This window comes from Panthera leo, chromosome A1, assembly GCF_018350215.1.
Source record: "Panthera leo isolate Ple1 chromosome A1, P.leo_Ple1_pat1.1, whole genome shotgun sequence".
In the NCBI taxonomy this organism is placed as follows: Eukaryota; Metazoa; Chordata; class Mammalia; order Carnivora; family Felidae; genus Panthera; species Panthera leo.
In genome coordinates, this window is record NC_056679.1 from 153,798,183 (window position 1) to 153,811,396 (window position 13,214).

The window sequence follows — 13,214 nt, forward strand, 5'->3', positions numbered from 1 at the left end:
TTCCTGAGAAGTCTGATGACAAAGACAGCCCAAACAGGAAAAACAGTAGAAAAGTTTATGACGTATAAAATGAATTCTTCAAAAGAATTTTGTTTCGAAATGCCAAGGGTTATAAGTCAAATATATGCAGCATATATTACTATTCATTACCTTGCATTGGCTGAAATTCATCTCTTCTGACAACCCTGGGTAAATCATGTTACATATTGCATAAAATATGAGTGCTGGTCCTTTTCTGAAGATGCCACTTAGTGTGGGAACTCACTGCCATTGGCTGCATCCCAGTTGCTGTAAGCTCCCTTAAGACCACTGCTTCTGCAGAGTCCTATGGCAGTCGAATCAGAGAAGAAAAGGTATTTATAGAAAACATATGCAAAAGGTTGATAGCTCGTCCAGTTTTTAGTGCACAGACTGACAGCTAAATACAAATTGAGAAATGTAAGTTTCACTTCGAGCAAATTTACTGGGTGAAAACCTCATTTTTTCATTTCATTTGAATACGTTCACTGCTTCTCAGAATATGCAACTTTATAGTGAGCATATTTTTTATTCTTGAAGGCTCATTATTTTACAGTGAGGTTACTGAACCTAGACCACATAGAGCAGATTACCCAGCATAATATTAATCAAAATATACATGGCAAATGGGATTCCAAACAGTGCCAAATAGGTATCTGCTTTTAACATAGAATAAAAAAAGTGCATTTAGTGCTTTTATTAAAAGGTATTATGGGCAATTTATTTTTAAGCCATCTCTCTAACACTATTAACTAGCATATAATTTAATGTACTCCCAAGCAACTTGACTTTTACTGTTTCCTTCAAAACATTAATTTGTAAAAGCAAGTTGATATAAAAGATGACTTTGACCCTAAGAAAAGATTCGAATCATTAAAAATAAATTAAATGATCTTGTAGACACACATAATAGTTACTTTGGGGGTTGGAAAATAACATATTTTCTGTTGCCATGTATGATATGATGTTTCATAGGGAAAAATAAAGCCAGTGCTGTTTCTAATGATATAATTTATACCCTCTGAGTAAACCATATCAGTTTCGTAAGCTTTGCTTAAATTTGAACAGAGTTGCCAAATGCCTAAAAATTTCTGAACAAATCAAAGAAGATTCTTTAGTATTTATGAGAGAAATAAATTATATTATGACTGTTTAGAAAATTTTGGACAAGTTAGTACATAGTTGATTTTGTACTGTCTTTATAGTGTTTTCCTTATAGAGACAAGGAAACTAATTCACTTCCACTGAAATGTAGCCAGGCAATTTTATACAACGTAAGCAGTGGGGATATTGATAGAAAAAGTTTTTTACAAATCTAGGCTAAGAATTATAAGTAAAACTAAAATTTGTGATATGTTTAATTGGATGAAATTTTTGAATGGTAACAAATAAAATTTAAATTCTAAAAATAATACAAGGATGCATGCTCTTTTTAAAGAAATAAAAATATCCAAGAATAATAGTATTAAGTGAAAAACAGCCACAGAAGCAACAATAAAACCTTGACATCATTGCCTACCCTCATGCAGTAAGATTCCATTATCCTCCTGTCTGTAATTACTGGAAACATTTTGGAGGGCATCCTTTCACGTCTTTCTGTATATATTTATATAAATATATTTTTAAATATATTTGCATGTTAAATGTATGTGTGTACACATGTACATGAAAGAAGTACACATTACATATGTGTGTGCATATATATAATCTATGTAAAATTGAAAACAAGTTTTTTCACTTGAAATAAAATGGACATCAGTACATCAGTTTATTTGTATTTCCCCCCCTACTTTTTCATACTATTTTTGAATGTGGATGGGACTAAGTATCTTATTTTATTTTATTATTGTTTTTTAAATTAATTTGCTTATTTTGAGAGAGAGCGTGCGTGTTTGTGTGTGCATGTGCAAGTGGGGGAGTGACAGAGGAAGAGGGAGAGAGAATGTCAAGCAGGCTCCATGCTAACAGTGAGGCTAGATCTCATGGAACTCTGCAAACATGACCTGAGATAAAATCAACCCTGAGATCATGACCTGAGTCTTTTGCTTAACTGACCGAGCCTCCCAGATGCTGCTGGGACTAAGTATTTTAAAACATTTTCCTGCTGATAGTCATGTGGATGATCTTAATTTTTATTTATAGCCTAAATTAATCCTTATGTCTGTGAGATAGATTTTGAAGTAATTGATGGGTTTTCCTAATTGCAAGATATTTTTCAAATTATCTCTGAGAAATTTGTGTTAGTTTGTATCCCTCTCTGCAAGAGTTAGTAAAAGTACTACTTATTCCAGATCCTCATCAAAACATTATATTACTGACCATTATTTTTTGTTAATCTGCTAGTAAAACTCTGTATAATTTTAGCATGCAGTTCTGTTATTACTGGTGAGGTTGAATATTTTTATATGTTTATTGTATATACACACATACATGCACAACTGATTCTTGTTATTCCTGGTAGTTATGTTCTATAAAGTCCCTGCAAACACTGAATTAGTGAATACTGAGCCATTGTTCTTAGTGGAAATACACACACACACACACACACACACACAGAGATACTTATATAATCTCATAGATTATAATCTTAATCTTAAATTCAAAGAAACAACTCAGTTACCATGGTAGGTTCTTTTCTCTTTATTTTTATGAAAGAGAAAATGAGGTTCGAAAGTGTTATGTGACTCGCCAGGGGCTGCTGCACTAACAGGTACCAGAGCTGGGTTTCAAATCCTGGTCAACTGGTCCCAGAGCCAGAGCTTCTTGGATTCCACTGCATTGCCCGCTGCTATCTCCATCCTCTGGTCATTGTTGTCCGAGAGTGCAAAAAGAAAGCAGAACATTGCCTTGTTTGACCTGAGTTGGGAACGTGCATACAGGGAGACTCAAATTTTTTCACGGCTATATGTGTGTCCACTAATGACTGTAAAAGCCTACTGAAGTTTGATATTGAGGTTCCAAATAAACTTCAGGGAGCAGGAGATTCTCAAATAGGGAATTGTGAACAGCAAGGGTCAACTGTTTATACAAATACACAATCTACGTATATGTACCTATGTACATACATACATATAATATGTACAGATGGCCCCTGAGTTTATGATGTTTCAACTGACTATTTTTCAGCTTTGTGATGGTGCAAAAGCAATACATTCATTAGAGACCGTCTTTACTTTTTGAAATTTGATCTTTTCCCAGACTAGTGATAAGCAGCATGATGCTGTGATACTGTCCCATGGTGCTGGGTGGTGGCAGCCAGCTGCAGCACCCAATCAGCCCCTGGAGCAGGAGTGTGAAAAACCCATACACTTACACCCCTTCGGTACCCATACAGCCAGTCCATTTTTCACTTTCAGTATAGTATCCAATAAATTACTTGAGATATGCAACACTTTATTATAAAATAGGCTTTGTGTTAGATGATTTTGTCCAGCTCTAGGCTAAGATGTGTTCTGAGCACACTTAGGGTAGATGAGACTAAGCTATGATGTTAGGTAGAATAGGTGAATTAAATGAATTTTCAATTTAGGATATTTTCAATTTAGGATGGCTTTATCTGGAGGTAACCCCATTGTAAGTCGAGGAAGATCTGCATATGTACTGCTTTTTACAATATTCTCTGGAGTTATCTTTCTTATTCTTTTGTGGAATAAATTTATAGTCTGTCTAATATTTTTCAAATATTTTGTCTCAGTTTGATCCTCCTGTTTTAAGCTTGTTAATAGTAACTTTAATCTCAAAGGAGGTTTAAATTTCTATGTCATTAAATATGTCAATTTTTCCTTTATGTCTTTTAGCTCTTGGTCTTATTCAGAAAGAACTTCACCATTTAAAAAGTTATATGATTTTCTTTTATATGTTTTAGCACTTCAGTCTCCCTTGAATTACTTTTTGGTATACATAATGATGTTGGTTTTTTTAGTCACCTTTTTTTTTTCTTAGAGGAAATTCATTTGTCCTGCAGATATTGTTTGAATTATCTATCATTTCTCCTGATTTTAAATGCTTCCATTGTCCACACATATATAGCTTTTGTTTTTTTCATTCCATTCTTGTCTTTTCCTCAACCAAGAGGTATCTTGTTTTTAAAGTTGTACTTTTAAAATATATGGTAGGAAAGCAATCTTTCCCCACTGCCCTTCTTATCAGAGTTATCATGATAATTCTTTAACATTTTCTAGAGGTAATTTCTCATTAGTTTTTCTAAATCCCATCAACAGTTTTACTCTATTTATATTGAAATCTATATTAGTTATCTGGTGCTATATAATAAATTACTTCAAAATTTAGCAACTTAAAACAACTATACTAACTATTAAATCAAAAGAAATATTTTCTCAGAGTTTCTGTGGGTCAGGAGTGCTGGTGTGGCTTTTCTGGATGTCTCTGCCTCAAGGTGTTTTACAAACTTGCATTTAAGGTGTCAGCTGTGGCTGCAGTCTTCTCAAGGTTAGACTGGGGTCAGATCAGCTTCTGGGCTGGTGTCAGGATTCAGTTCCTCATGGACTGTTGGACTGAGGACCTTATTTTCTCTTTGCTCTTGGCCAAAAGCTAACCTTGGTTTCTTGCCACATGGGCTTCTCTGTAAGTTAGTTTACAACGTGACTGCTGAGTTCCCTCAGAACCAGCCATGCTGAGAGTGAGAATGAGCAAAATAGAAGCCAGTCTTTTCTAATCTAATCTCAGAAGTGGCAGCCCATCATGATCATTAGAATGAATAATGAGGTCCAGTCCACAGTCAAAGGGAGGACATTATACAAGGGCATAGAGTAACTGGTGCCAGCTTTATAATATTGAATCTTCTCATAGAAGAATATGGTAGCTTTCCTCAACTGGTTATTTTTTTTTTAATGCTTTAATTATTTTGTTACTGAGAATAGAATTTTACAAAGTTCCAATTGCGGTTGGTTTTGCTGTTACAAGTCTGTGTGTGTGTGCATGCGTGTGTGTAAGACATTTATAAATTTTAATTTTTTAACTTTACCTTTTGAACATTCTGTTAGCATTATTTTGTGTGTGAATAATAATGGTTTAAATTATGCCTTTTAAGTGTTGACATATCTTATTTTTCTTCTTTTAGTGCATTGGCTGGCACAATCATAACAATGCTGTATAATAGCAGTGGTAGCAATCATCCTATGTTGTTTTGGATTTCGTCATCTGTTTTGTATCATTACCAAATTATAATGTTTTTCTTCTTTTGATCTGATAATGCGGTATATTGCATTAGTTGAAACCATGTTTTCATTGCTAAGATAAACTACCTGTGTGCTAATGTTTTACTTAGGAATTTTGTATCCATATTCAACTGTAAGGTCGATTTTTGTCTTCCTTGGTTCTTCCTTCATAAGGTTTCAAAATGACTATGATACTCTGATAGAATGTTTTAGGGGGCTTCCATTTTTTTTTAAATGTTTTTTAATGTTTATTTATTTTTGAGACAGGGAGAGACAGAGCATGAACGGGGGAGGGTCAGAGAGAGAGGGAGACACAGAATCTGAAACAGGCTCCAGGCTCTGTGCGGTTAGCACAGAGCCCAATGCGGGGCTTGAACTCACGGACTGCGAGATCATGACCTGAGCTGAAGTCGGACGCTTAACCGGCTGAGCCACCCAGGCGCCCTGGGGCTTACATTTTTAAAATAATCATATAGTTTATATAGTAGAAACCTTATTGTAATGTCATGTGATTGACATGCAGCATCTTGAAATTGACATGTAGCACGAAAGTAAAATTACAAGTATACAAAATAAATATAACTCTGATTAAGTTCTTTACTATGCATTGCTCACATGTATGAGGCAGCAGTAAGAGTATATTTAAGACTCACTTTTAGCTGGAACTCAAAAGAACGTTTCTGAAGTGCATTTCTGTACGATGGCATTTTTAGAGTTTGGAAAATAATCTATTTAGCGTGCAAAAGTTTTATTTTCCTCCAAAAAAACTTGCCAGTGTTTGAAGATGTCAACTATTTATTATTTCCTTGCTACAGATTTTTTGTTTTTGTAATAACTATGTCAGAAATATCTACTAATACATTTACAAAATTAAAAGATTACTTTTTGAGCCATTTGAGGCTTACAGAAAAATTGAGTGGTAAGTACAGAGTGTCCATAAACCCTTACACTATGTGCTCCTTGCTTAGTTCCCCCTGTTATTAACATCTTGCATTAATTAGTATGGTATATTTATAGTACCTTGTTTTCATAACCTCAGACATAATTATTAAACTAGCCCCCCCTTGCTTTGTTACTTTCTTTTTTTCTGGAAACTATTTGCCGTTTTATAGTGGATAATAAAATTTAGAAAAAACAAAGGGTGTTTATATTTTAAAATAAAAACCGTTTCATGATCTGATGATACAATAGTAATATGATTAAAGAAGATAAGCATTTTTATTTCTAGAAAATTTAATAAATGTCCTTTAACCATTTAAAAACTATTCTTTGTGAGAAAATGAATATATAATGTAAATCATTCTTCTGATTTGTATTTAATATTGCCAAAAAAGGAAGAGGATGAAGATCCTCAATGAGGATGATAAATAATTAAAAAATTTTTTCAATGTTTATTTATTTTTGAGAAAGAGAGAGAGAGGTGGAGCATGCATGGGGGAGGGGCATAGAGAGAGGGAGACCCAGAATCTGAAGCAGGTTCCAGGCTCTGAGCTGTCAGCACAGAGCCTTACGGTGGGGCACATGGACTGTGAGATCATGACCTGAGCCGAAGTTGGACGCTTAACCAACAGAGCCACCCAGGTGCCCTGAGGATGATAAAATAATTTAAATGAAAAAAAGCAAGGAAAATAAAGAAGTGAACATCTAACACCTATTTAAAAATTTTTAACATAAATAATCATAAAATCATGATGGTAGAATTTTTAAAAAGTTCCTAAATGTGAATTATTACCTGCAGTTCAATTTAACCCTTTATTTAAAAAATACTGAAACTTTCCCCCATAGACCACAAGTTAATAGTTGCCTTTTCCATATATTAGCCAAAAGAATACTTAATTATTAAATTAATAGACCCTGGGATAATTCAGCTAATACAACCTTTATAAGAAATTTGCAAACTTTGAAAACTACTTTATCATATTTTAACATTTGAATTCTATAATTGTTTTATATTTTGGATTTTATCATTGTCTGTTCTTATTTTTCCATCCATGTTTCTTGATGTGGTTTGAAGTGTTGGGGTTTAGAGCCTACCGCTAAGAAAGAATTCTTGAGACGTCTTTGGTGCAAAAAGGTGGTTTTATTAGAGTCCTGGGACAGGAGCTGTGGACGGAAAGAGCTGCAGTGGGGTTGTGAAGAGAGACTAATTATATACCTTCAGGTTGGAAGGGAGTTAGGGATACCGTAAGTCTCTACGGTATTTTGGAAACAAGGTTTCTAGGACGTTGAGGAGCTAGCTGCTGTTAGGAAAAGTCCATTTATTACCGTTTAGTAAAAGCTCAGTCATGAGGCCCTTCAAATGTATATCAGGGGGCCATAAGCTTGGAGTATGACTGCCAACAAATATCTTGGAGAGGAAGTAGACATAAAGGATGTTTCCAAAGGAATTTTTATACGTTAAAGTAGATTTACAGGGTGGGGGTAATGTTAAGCTAAGATTGCCTCTTACTTTAGAAAAGTGTCATCCTTGAGGCAGCTGAGCTCCCAGAGGAAGGTTACTCTGCCTGTCTCAAGGACTTGTCACTGGTCTTTATGTTGGAAGCAAGTTTTATTTTTCACTTGTCTTTGTTCCCCACATCATTTCCCAAAGGGGTTAAGACCATTTCAAAAATTTTCAAAAAGTGAAAGCAAAAAAAAAAAAAAGGTAAAATAAGAATTAATATGCTAAAATTGAGATAGAATAACAGTGAAATGTTTTCCTTTCAAGTTGCTAATGACTTAGGGGAACATGGTTGATATTCTGTATGATCTTTGAATAAGCCATACTGATAGTTTGCCCTTGGAATGGGATGGGCACCTCTTCTGGAATGGTGAGATAAGGACCTATGAAAATCCACTCCTCCTTAAAAGCAAGGAAAACTCTGGCAAAAATTGTACCTTTTCATTATGCTGTAAAATAGCTAAGTGTTTGCAACATTTTGAGAAGTGTTTATTAAAACAAAATAAAATAATGAGACAACCAAATGAATCACATAAAGAACACAGTTTTATGGATACCCCTTTCTATATCTTTTTCCCCAGTTCTACATAGTAGCCTTGAAAACTTTCTCGATTACAGTGTCTGTGAAAACAGCAGTCACGTAAAGTGAAAGAAGGGTTTGGAGCTCCCTAAAAATCCTATCCCCAAAGAATTTTCACTATCTGACCTGTGTAGCTGTTCCATGCAAACTTCGTCCTCAGGGCTTGTGTTGATTTGATCTGAGTCAGGGTTCCCTTTGAGTGTACAACCCTATGCCCTAGGCCTTTGTTATATATATATATATATATATATATATATATATATATATATATATATATGTCATTAGCTTTTGTTTAATATCAAGTTATTTGAGGCAGCAATTCCAGGTAGGGCTAACAAATAACTCATCAAAAAAACCTACATAGAATGTGGGAGAATGAGATGTCCTTAAAGAGCTTTACCCATATCCTTGGGAGTCTCAAAGGTCAGTACTGTATACAGGGCTGTGCATAAGCCCAGGGAAGACCTGAGAGAGTGCTCATCTCTCATCTTTGGTTGATCTAGAGGATCTATCACAGCAGGAACTGAAGGCTAAGGTAGAGTTCTAATTTTCCTGCCAGAGGGTTGAAGTATATACCCCAAACACAGAAAGAACTCCTTGACAAATATTGGGAGATTTATTGGTTTGAAAGATTTAAGTAAATCTCTGTTCAATAATTAGCTAACTGCTGAGCCAACAAAGCAGGGGCTTCAATGGCCACACATGACAAAGCATACAGAATTTTCAGAATTTGTCAAGAGTAGTCACTAACACCCTGGGAGGTAGGCATCTAATATCCAGAGTTGTTACAGTGTATTATGTAAAATGTCTAGTTGTCAACAAAAAATGTTCAAGATATGCAAAGAAACTGAAAAATATGACCTGTGTATAGGAAAGCAAAAACGTAATCATTAGAAAGTGTTTCTGAGCAAACCCGCTCTCAGGTTTTAGAAAGTTGTTAAATCACTTACTATAATTATGTTAACAGAAATACAGGAAACAATGTCTAAAAATGAAAGGAAAATATGAGAATTATGTATCAATAGATAGAGAATATCTGTAAGTGGATAGAAACTATAAAAGGAACTGAATAGAAATTCTGAAGTTGAAAAGTACAATGTCTAATATGATTTGAGTTGTCAGAAGAAAAAATCAGTGAACTTAAAAGTAGGTAAACTGAGATAAATTAACCAGTCTAAAACAGAAAGAAAAAAATAATGAAGGAAAATGACCAGAAACTCAGAAACATGTAGGACACCATCAGAAAGACCAACATGTACATAATGGAAATTCCAGAAGCAAAGGAAAGTGTGAAAAGAACAGAAAAAAAAAAAAAATACTTGAAGAGATAAGAACTAACAATTGCCCAAATTTGATTAAAAACTTTATCCAATATATAAAAGAAATTCAAAGAGCTCCAAGTAGGATAAACTCATAGATTCACAGCTAAGGACACCATAAACTGGTGAAACTAAAAACAAAGAGACAATCTTGAAAGAAGCAACAGAAAAATTATTCATCACTTGAAGATACCAGTAAAGTAACATCTGTTTTTTGTGTTTTTTTTTTAAAAATTTTTTAACGTTTATTTATTTTTGAGACAGAGAGAGACAGAGCATGAACAGGGGAGGGTCAGAGAGAGAGGGAGACACAGAATCTGAAGCAGGCTCCAGGCTCTGAGCAGTCAGCACAGAGCCCTATGCGGGGCTCGAACTCACGGACCGCGAGATCATGACCTGAGCCGAAGTCGGACGCTCAACCAACTGAGCCACCCAGGTGCCCCAGTGTTTGTTTGTTTTTATCAGATACTATGGAAGCCAGAAGGCAGTAGAATGACCTATTTACATTATTGAAAGAAAAAGACTATGAACAAATAATTCTATAGCAAAACAATTTTTCAGAAAATGAAAGATAAATTAAAACATTTTCAGATTAAACAAAAACTAAGAATACTTGTCATTAGAAGACCTGTCCTGTGAGAAATACTAAGGGAGTCCTTTAAACTGAAATAAAAGAAAACTAGGCACTTAACCTGAATGCGCGCGCGCGCGCACACACACACACACACACACACACACACACACACACACACACACGGCACCAGTGATGCTAAGTAGGTAGATAAATATAAAAGTTGATAACAGAAGTACCAAATTTGTAATTCTTTTCTTCTTGTATATGATTTAAAAATCAACTTCATATAACAATATTTAAAAAAAATGTTTTTAATGCTTATTTATTTTTGAGAGAGTGAGAGAGAGAGAGAGAGAGAGAGAGAGAGCTGGGGAGGGGCAGAGAGAGAGAGGGACAGAGGATCTGAAGCAGGCCCTGTTCTGACAGTAGACAGCCTGATGCGGGGCTCGAACTCACAAACCATAAGATCATGAGCCAAAGTCAGACACTTAACCAACTGAGCCACCCAGTAAAGCAATAATTTTAAAACCGTGTTGATTATTTTGGATATTCTGAGTCCCTGGCATTTCCCTATGAATTTTATCATTAGTTTGCCAATTTTGTAGAAAAACTAAGTGGGATTTTGGTACAAATTGCTTTAAATCTGTACATCACTTTGAGAAATTTTTCCCACCTTAAACATAAAGTTTCTGATCTAGCAACATGAGATATCTGCCCATTTATTTAGGTCTTCTTTAATTCCTCTCAACATTATCTTGTAGTTTTCCAGAGTTTGTTACATTTTTCCAAGGTATTTTGCTCTTTTTATGTTAGTGTAAATTACTTGTATTCTTAATTTCCTTTTCCATTGTTCACTGCTATAACTTGTAACAGGTTCGTAGTAACACATTCATTCTTTGCTTAGGTACCTTGGACATTAAGTTTAACTTTACTAATGGGAAAAAAGATTGGGTCATGTTCTTATATTTGTCATGATTAATGATGTTAAAATTAGAAATACTTTGGTCAACTCACCATTTTGGAAGAGGAAGTATGAGATAGATAATTATGTCAATGTTTCAGTGCTTGGAATACATTTTTATGAAAGTTGATACAGATGACCTCATGGGTTTGAGGGCAAAGATATTTGTGAAAATTCAACCCAGATTCTTTGAAAAAGCAGTTACTTCTTGACACAATTCTGAAATGATGTTGCAAAATGTAGTATGAGAACTCTGATATCATTTGCCAAAGTATATTTATGTGAACTTTGGTTTTAAAACCCTGCTACCAGAAAAACAACAAAAAAAACCCCCTGAAATCATTTAATATTTAAAAAAGTTGAATGTACCATACACATTTTCAGCTGTTCACATAAACCAAAAAAAAAAAAAAAACACGCAGATGTTTATTGAAATTAACTTTTATGCAGAAATAAAGTTTATATTTGATTTTATCTGTGCAATTTGCAAAAATTGTTTTTCAGCAAGTGAGTGTTATTTTGCATGAAAAATTAGAATGAGAGGATTATAATTTTGTCAACAATGTCTTTATGGCCTATGTGGATAAAATCAAATTTCGAAGCATAAAAATTAAATATAGGCATATTTTGTGTATATGTGTACATGTGTCTATCATCAGTTTCTGAAAAGGTCCCAAATAGCTAATAAATTAGAAACCACTGATATATACAGTTGGTTCAGTTAACTCAATATAGGCCCCATAGATTAATTCGTAATTTCATTTTGGGTTTATTGATATGTATTCTTTCTTTTCTGTTTTATATCAAGCTGCTGGCCTAAAACATACATTAAAATATTTAATAGGATTTACAACCTAAAATTCTTAATAGTAATCTTTTGAATTGCTCCCACGGCAAGTGCTCCTTCAAGTTTCCCCACCTCACTGTATGACAACTCCTTCATTCTTTTTGCTTAGGAAAAAAGCCTTAGGATCATTCTTGACTCTACTTTATCTTATATTCCACACCCAGTCTACCAGGAAATTCTGTTACTTGCTTTACATGTATTCTCTCATTTAGTGATAATAAATCCATGAAGTAAAGGTTTTGTTTGTATTTTCAGATAAGAAGACTAGGGAATATTAGTTATCATCAGAGCAAATCCTTACATGGCCCTTCCTATGTACCAGGCACTCTTTTAGTGACTTAAATTAACCTAAATAGTCCTCCTAACCCTATGGTGTAGGTACAATTAGTATGTCCATTTTACATGTGGGAAAATGAGACACAAGTGGTTAGATATCTTACCTAAACTTTCATAATTAGTTTCTTTAAATGTCTATTTTGAGAGAGAGAGGCAGAGAGTGTGCATAAGTCGGGGAGGGTCAGAGAGAGAGAGAGAATCTGAGGCAGGCTTAGCACAGAGCCTGATGTAGGGCTCGGGCCCATGAACCATGAGATCATGTCCTGAGCCAGAACCAAAAGTGGGGCACCTAACTGACTGAGTCACCCAGGCACCTCACAATTAATTTCATAATAAGTATAGGAGCCAAGCTTGTCGCCAAATATGGCACACTGAAATATAGTAAGTTCCTTGCAACTGGAAGGAGGAAATTTTATGAAAACTGAAATTTTAGGAAGCACTACTTAATTAATGGATACTAACCATAAAATTTTATTTTTTCTTCCATACTAATATCCAATAGGCATTTACCTGATGCCCAGTATGTGCTAGTCATTAACACACATAGATGAGTACAGTATGTTTCTTGCCCAGAGGAAGATCATAATCATGTTGGAGAGGAGAGAATAAATGAAAAGTAAGTGAATGGATAAAGTTATTGTCATCATTAAATATATGAAATATATGGGTATGGCTTTCTCTATGTATGTATGTATCTATCCATATCTATCTATCTATCTATCTATCTATCTATCTATCTATCAAGAAATATACATTAACCATGTGTGATAAACAGATCTCTGTTTGTAAAGGAGAAGTACTTAAAGTATTCATATATACATATAAGGAAGAAGGTATGCTCTTCTTACCTTTCTGTTCATCCTCTTCCATGGGAGACTTCCAAGTCTAGGTTGGTGAAAAATAGAACCTTGATTACTCAAAGTGCTCAGCCTTTAGAAATATTCTGTTGTTTTTTGCCACTA

General features: G+C 34.5%; 1 long non-coding RNA gene across 1 annotated transcript in view; it reads left to right on the top strand.

Moving 5' to 3' along the window:
• LOC122222742 overlaps window positions 1-12,862 on the top strand; it is a 72,612-nt gene extending 59,750 nt beyond the window's left edge. Inside the window, exon 4 of the long non-coding RNA XR_006203840.1 lies at window positions 12,755-12,862. This is a non-coding gene — a long non-coding RNA (uncharacterized LOC122222742). The remainder of the gene's footprint in view (window positions 1-12,754) is intronic.
• The last annotated feature ends 352 nt before the right edge of the window (window positions 12,863-13,214 follow it).